We start from the raw sequence: 5,876 nt of genomic DNA on the forward strand, positions 1-5,876 counted from the left end.
GCCTGAGCAGCGTGAGGCTACAGGGGACGGCGCAGCCACCGGGCCGGGGGGGGCGGCCCGAGCTCTCCTCGCAGCCACACAGGCATCCTTGTCAACCTGCAGTGCCCGTGTGGGGGAGGGTGCGATGTCCCAGAGCTGAGACTGGTCAGGAGGAATCGTTGCAGGGTCCCCTCCCCGTGGGAGGAATGCTGGTGGCTGTGAGAGGTGAGCCCAGTGTCATCCCTGGGACATCTGTCATGTGTGTGCCGTGAAAGCCTTACCCACGCAACCCTTCCTGCAGTGTTCTCGCACAGCTGGTGCAGCTCCTTCCAGAGCCTTCCTTGGCAGGATGTCACTGTGGATTGCAGGAGGCTCGTCCCTGCCAGCCAGCCCCAAGTGATAAGGCATGAGCAGATTCGGTCAGCGAGGGACTGTGCGTTGCAGCTGGGCACACGTGCCCGTGTTTACCTGGTGGCCGCGCTCGAAGGGCCTGTGCCTGCTTGTGCTTAGGACAAAGCAGTAGCAGCCGATGGCAGCCTGAAAAGGTCCACGTGGGATGACGTAGTACTGATGATCCCGTGGGTATAAGGGATACTTTTTTGAAAAGCTATTCTGGGTCCCTGAAAAGGAATAATGTATATTTTTATTGTCAAAATAAAAAAAACACTCAGTTGTGACTTAAATGCCTCCACTCCCTTTTTTTTTAACCTGAGACCAGCTCAACTTGTATGAGTTTTGTTGGAGAGACAGAAATAGAGTGAGCTTCCAACCGCTGGTTCACTCCCCAAGAGGGACAATGGCTGCAGCCACAGCTGGGGCCCAGGGACTCAGCCCAGATGTCTCCCGGGCTGCCAGGGAACTGTGAGCCGAAGCCAGGATTTGAACCCAGGGTTGCAGGCGCCTTAGCAGCCCGATAAGGGCTCCCCATCTTAGATGTTTCAGCTCAGTAGCAGGTTGGTGAGCTCCCAGTGAAGCTGCGCTGGACTGCCCTGCCCTGCTGCCTCCGTGACGCCGCACGGAGCACAGATGGGGCACAGTTGGGACGCTGTTTCCGTGCTACTGTTTTCACTGGAGATGAAACTTTATAAAGAAGAGAAATATTTAACAAGCCCGCGTGTCCTGACAAATGAGCTCTGGTTGAATATTACTTGTGTAATTTCTTCATAGCTGTGCAGAGTCTAATTAGCCAGCAATCCGGTTTATAAAGTATATTTGAAATTTCTGTTACAATAAAACCTTTTCTAAGGGGAAAACTGTAAATGAAATGTCAAGCACATAGTGTAACATTTTCTTGAACCTGTGTTACCCTGTTAAAATTGCTGTATTATCAATTAAACAAGTGTAATCTGTGTCTAGGATTTTATGTAACCTTGAAAAACCCCAAGACTAAAAAGGAGAGTGTTGTGACATTTTTCAGCACGTGTGGAGTAGCACCATGCTCCTTGCCGCACCTTCTTCCCTTTGTTACTAATTCTCTGCTAAGAGGTTATTTCTAGGGGCTGCTCTTGCGGCATAAAGGATACAGCCACTGCCTGTGGCGCCAGCACCCTGCAGATGGCCTGGAAGAAGCAGCAGAAGATGGCCCAGGTGTTTGGGCCCGTGCCTCCCATGAGACCCGGATGGAGTTTCTAGCTTCACCCTGGCTTAGACCTGGCCCTTGTTTTTAAACATCTCCATTATATGGAGGAGATGGGGTCCTGCGCAGTGGCTCAACTGCCTAATCCCCCTCGAGCGCCAGGATATCCCATATGGGTGCTGGTTCGTGTCCTAGCTGGTCCACTTCCCATCCTGCGTGTGTGCATTTTGCCTGCTTGTGGCCTGGGAAGGCAGCAGATGATGGCTGAAGGCCTTGGGACCCTGCACCACGTGGGAGATGCAGAGGAAGTTCATGGCTCCTGGCTTCAGATTGGCTCAGCTCCGTCCTCATTGAGGCAGATGGAAGATCTTCCTCTGTGTCTCTCCTTTCTATAAATCTGCCTTTCCAATAAGAATACATAAATCTTAAAATGAGGGGAAATGAAGTTTATGGCTTATCTGGAGAGGTAAGGGGAGAAACTATTCTCTGTGGTTCTGTGCAGTAGGCTTTGGCCTTGTGAGCTCATTGAGGGTGGGGACACCTGACTTTGGCCAGGCCCGAGGAGAGAGCTGGGGCTGTGCCGGGAGTGCGGCATCCCACGGGCCTGGCTGGGCAGAACCTGGGGCAGTGTGTACTTGAGCAGTGAGCATCTCAGTGCGTCCTGGTGTGGCCTGCTTGTTCACAGCATCCCGTCCTTCTCTGGGACTTCTCATCCTTAACTAATGTCAGGGGACTCCCCTAAGGATGACCTGAGTCACCTGCCGAGGGCAAGATGACAAGGACTCCCTTGAATAGGACCCATGAGCCCCGGTTGCATTGTAAAAGAAGAAAAGGAAACAAAGCAAAGGCAAAAGAAAAGCGACACGAATGACTTGTTTTCTACAGTCAGAACTCAGACGCCACAGGAGCTGCCGTGTGTCCCTGTTAGACCCGAGGCACATCGCTAACTTGGGTAACAGAAAGGAACCGTATTTAACAGATCATGTTCTTCGTGTGAGGTGCCGTCTGTGTATGGAGTTCTGAGCCTCCCTGCGGGTGGAAGAGAGGAAATGTTGGGGAATTCCAAGTTGGGCTTCTCTGCCGCGTGTGTGCTGGACGCAGGGTGGCAGGCATGTTCCCGTGTTCCCCCGCAGCAGGAAGGGGGCCATCTTTCCTCAGTCAGAGAGTAGAGCCGACAGCACACCCCTGCTAGAGTGGGAGGTGTGGGCCACCTCCAGGTGAGCCGGCCTCTGCCCTCGGCTTCGCTTCCTTCCCTCTGCTGGAGGTCAGGCAGCCGTGCAGAGGGGGTGTGGCGGGCAGAGGGTGACCCTGGGGCATGGTGCAGGCTGCTGGGTACAAATGCGTGCAGGGGCTGCTGTTACCTCCAGCACAAGGAAAGCTGGGAATGGAACACCTCTAAAGTTGCCTCGCAGTGCACCTCCTGGAGAACGGGCGGGGAGTGAGCGGGGTCCTGCGGCGCCCAGCCAGCACCCGCACCCGTGCCCTGTCACTCCTTGTGTTTCAGCTTAAGCTCGACCACAAGGGGGATAGATGAGATTAAGGTGGGGAGAGGAATCCTTGGGGACACAGTCATTAAAACTCTGAATTGAGTTCTTCACTCTGGACAGAGTTTAATCGCTCAGCTTGGCTTGAGGAGAATGTTGACTTTCACCTCATTTCATAAATTTCCCAAAAACACTTACCTACAAATAAAATCAGGCTAAATATATGTTAGTATTTCTTCAGCTAGGTTTCCCATGGACATCAGTAAGGACTTTATCCTGACAAAGGGGTGATTTTCTTTTCTGCCATGGTTAGGGTGTCAGGCCGGCAGGCTGAGCTGCCAAAGGCCCTGATCTTGTGACGGAAGAAGCAAAGGCAGCTGCCCTAATGACAGGCCGGTGGCACACGGTACCTCAGTGACCGATTACTCCGTTCCTGTCCCCTACTCCCCCCACCTCCAGTTACTAAGAAGCACGTGTAGTGTCAGTGTTGGCAAGATGGCTGAAGGCTTGAATCTGCTTCTTACCATCACCATTTGATGAGGCTTGAAAACTTACCCCGCTCCTCCACCCGCCCCAAAACAGGAAGAAGCAAGGTGAGTGGGGCCGGACTGTAACGCCTGCTCCCTGTCCATCCATAAGCTCTCCCCCAACATCTGCACGCTGCGCCTGGCACCCCAGCTCTGCAGCCTGGCAGGTGGCACTCCACAGGGCAAGTCCATGGGGGCCGTGAGCGCCATGAGGCTGTGGGCCCTGCTCGCTGGCTGGCCAGGACACATGCACAAAACTGAGTGGACGGAGGCCTGTCACTGGTTCACTCCCCAGATGGCTGCCACAGCTGGGGCTGGGTGAGCCTGCGGCCTGGAGTGCCATCTGGGTCTGCTACGTGGGTGGCTGGGGCCCAACACTTGGGTCATCCTTCGGCGCCCAGAGGACATTGCGTGCAGCCCTTTGCCTGCTAGGCCATGGCACCGACTCCTGCCGTCACTCCTCTTGCCCAGCTGTCTCCCTCGTGGAGCTAACCCCCACTGCAGCCACTGCCTTGGCCTGGCTCCTTCCACCCCCTCAAGTCCACAGCAGCGACAGCTCCACAGGCCAGTCCTGCACTCAGAGATGCCACACACCCAAGAAAATTCCAGAATGGTCATGTGTGACAGCTCTGCCCTGGGAGATCAGCTCAGCCGCTGTTTACAAGGATGTGTGGTGAGGTATCCGGCTGACCGTGTCTGCAGAGCCTCTCAGGCAGCGCGGCAGGGAAGGGGGGCATGGGGCAGGTGGACCAGAGTTGCAGGGGAAGCAGCCCCTCAGCTGCCAAGGTGGGGCTCTGCCCGACACACTGTTGGGGCTCCATCAGCTCTGCAGGTGGAGCTCAGAGGGGTCACACGCTGTAGACCACTGGCTGGGGAAACAGCCATACTGGCCAGGGAGAGAGCTGTCAGCTTCGGTGTGGGGGCAGGAGGGTGGAGGCCCAGGTCCCAGGTGCCCAGCTAGAAGCTGCATGGAGCAGTTACCAGTCAATCTAGCTCCTAAGCTGTACCCCACCCTCCTCAGCAAATACAGGTGCGAGGTAGCCGGTTTCTTGGGACATGATGGAAGGGGCAGGACTGCCCCCTAACCCAAGGTTCGGCCCATCCTGCACAGCAAGCCTGCATCCTAGCACCCCCTGTGCCCCACTGCCCCTCGCTCCTCCACTGGTCCCGGGGTGAGAACACCCAGAAAGTGACAGGTTCTGTCCTGGAGAAAGCCAGACGGGCTGCCTGGGCCCTGCTGAGCATCACCACGGGACACGGCACCAAGGCCCTTGTCTGCTGCAGAGTCAACAGCCTCCTGGCATCTTCCTTGCTTCCTTTCTCTTCTTTTTTCTTTATTTTTTTAAATTAAGACATTTCTTTTTAAATTCCAAAGACAGAGAGAGATCTCTCATCTGCTAGTTCACGCCCCAGATGACCACAGTGTCTGGACCTGGGTCGGGCTGAAGCCAGGAACCAGGAGCTTCTTCCGGTTCTCCCACGTGGGTGTAGAAAAGGCCCAAGCTCCTTGGTCCATCTTTCACTGCTTCCTCAGGCTCATTAGCAGGGAACTGGGTTGAAAGTGGAGCAGCCAGAACTCGGCCAGGTGCCCATGTGGGACGCTGGTGCAGCAGGTGGCGGCTTAATCCACTGTGCCACAGTAACCAACTTTGGCAACTTTATTTTCAGATAAGGAAGTGTGTGCAGGTAGTCATGCTTCCCTCTTTGCTGTAGTCACCAGAGAGCTCCGGTCTCAAGCTAATCTTGAGTCTGAGTAATTTTATCCCTTCCTTTGCTTCCTCCTCCTCCCGTGTCAGTGTTGAATTTTCTCTTTGGTGCCCGCCACCTTCTGTGCACATGTCTCTTACTAGAAATCTCCAATCCTTTTTAGAAACTGACAGGGTATAAATGACAGATTAAAAAGAAATACCACAGAAATCTTCCCATTGCAATATTCTGATTGTAGGATGAACCTGAAGTCTTGAACTCCTGGTCAGTTCAGCACAGAACGGCTTGTGCCCCAGCCTGCCTGCAGAGTCGTGTTTCTGCAGAAGCTCCTGGCTGCTGTGCTCAGCAGTCGCTATTGGCCACACGTCACCTCCTTGTGGGGCGCAGCTCGGGCAGTATGGAGTGTCCCTAGCCGGGCGGGACGGGGTGGTGGTGGCTGGAAGGGCAGCCAAGGAGGTGCAGGAGCACTGGGGTTTGTGTCAGCACAGACTGAAACCCCACGGTCACTGTGTACCCTGAGGGGGCCTGGGGAGAAGGAGCATCCAAGGGGGCCGGCGGGGGCTGGAGGGAAACTAAGATAAGGCTCCCCTGCTCTCTCCAGGG

The sequence above is a fragment of the Ochotona princeps genome, chromosome 1, assembly GCF_030435755.1.
Source record: "Ochotona princeps isolate mOchPri1 chromosome 1, mOchPri1.hap1, whole genome shotgun sequence".
NCBI classification, from domain to species: domain Eukaryota; kingdom Metazoa; phylum Chordata; class Mammalia; order Lagomorpha; family Ochotonidae; genus Ochotona; species Ochotona princeps.